Here is a 1,792-nt window from a genome sequence, read left to right on the forward strand (position 1 = left end):
GGGGTTTCCATTTCCTGTCTAGACCCTAAATAATACAGCCAACGTATTTAAAATTGCAGTACACTTATAGTACTCCATATTCCCCCAGTTAATTGTCCTCCTCCGGGGGCAGGAGATAGATGGGTCCCAGGTCGAGCAGCTGGAGTTTGTCCCCTGGAGTTTATGGACAGATACTCCAAAGTAGCAGGAGTGAGAGAGGCGCTGGGCTCGGCCCAGATAAAAGATAGAGACCATGTATTTCTCATTCTCAAGGTCAAGGAGACTTTCCCCGACTACACGTGTGCAGAGAGGCTCCTTGGAGGTCAAAAAGGGAGTGATGTCAACCTACCCATAGGCTCTTAGCTAGAATTCATCTTGGCTAAAAGATGCACATGCAAACATGGGAGGACCCTGAGATAAACCAAATACGGACTCGGAACCAGGCAAAGCAAGATGATTGGCCAAAGGAAAGCTGGAAGAAATGCACCGTATAAGTGATTCAAACTACCACGAGGACGTGACTCTCTCTCTGAGTCCACCCATATGTCTATCCACACTTACTCTTTTTCCTCCTAATAAACACTCTCCTTGTTTCACTACTTTCTGTCTTTGAGGGAATTCATTTCTACATAGCCGACGGGCCAGGGCCTTGTCACTGGCCACTGGTCCCTGGTGGTCTAGTGGCTAGGATTCACTGCCGTGGCCTGACTTCAGTCTCTGGTTGGGAACTGAAATCCTGCTTCAAGCAGCTGCAGGCTGAGGCCACCCGAGATCACTCCCACCAGAAGGTAAGCTCCATGAAGGCAGGTATTTTCCATTTTCTTCATTGCTGTAGATCCAGTACCTAGATTAGTCCCTGATATATGGTCAAAATTCAATATGTATTTGTTGAATGATTTCTATTATGTGTAGGAAAAGTAAGAGTTGCATGATTTACAACTGTAACTGGAAGGGTGAGATCATCCTTTTTCTTCCTACTGGACTGAGAATGGGGTCAAAGGCAACCATTGGTTAAGAAGGTAAATAAATCTTTCCAACTGACTGTTTCAAAAGTTTTGATCAGGCCCTTGTGTAAGTAATCTGGGAAGCAGTCACCAAGATGAGCCACCAAGGACTCATCAACATGGTAGGCAGACACTTTTGTTTCCTCCTCTTCTCTTCAGAGAGCAACAGATGAATGGAGAAGTTGGGAGTCAAAGAAAGTGACTAAGTATTATTATTACTACTGAAGGGGAACAGAATTTGCCACCCCGAACTATGCCTCTTTGGCATAAGGATTATCTTGAGCTGGTTATTTTTAAGAAAGAGAAGACATAGGAGAAAATCTGAAAACCAAGTAGAAATTAACCTCTGAAAGAGACATTTACATTTATAAAGGAAAGCGCCATTTGTCAGGGTGTCTCCATCTCTGTACCAGGAGGAGAGGGATGACTAAATCTCTAGAACGCTTATCAATGGAAAAGGCAAGGACCTAAATCTGCATAACAACCTTATCCTTGTTAACTGTGCTTTTCCTGAAAACCTCCCACAGCGTTGTTAAAGATAGTAAGGAAGACTCTTCAACAGGGACCACAGCAATGCCGGTTTTCAGTAAGGGTGAGAGATTGGGCTCCAATCTGAATACAATTGGACAAGTGGAGATTTATAGCCAAGGAGCAGGGTGGGGGTCTGTGGATAGAAAATTACTAGGAGGAAGCATCAGGGTAAGGAGGATTCTGGCTAAATTGACTTGACAGGATTCCTTCCTGCCTTCAGAAAGGCCAGAGAGATAAGATATTGAAGGTGGGGGATGAGGCATTTGGTCAGATATCAA

This window comes from Mesoplodon bidens (genome assembly GCF_964165515.1).
Source record: "Mesoplodon bidens genome assembly, chromosome: X".
Taxonomy (NCBI): Eukaryota; Metazoa; Chordata; class Mammalia; order Artiodactyla; family Ziphiidae; genus Mesoplodon; species Mesoplodon bidens.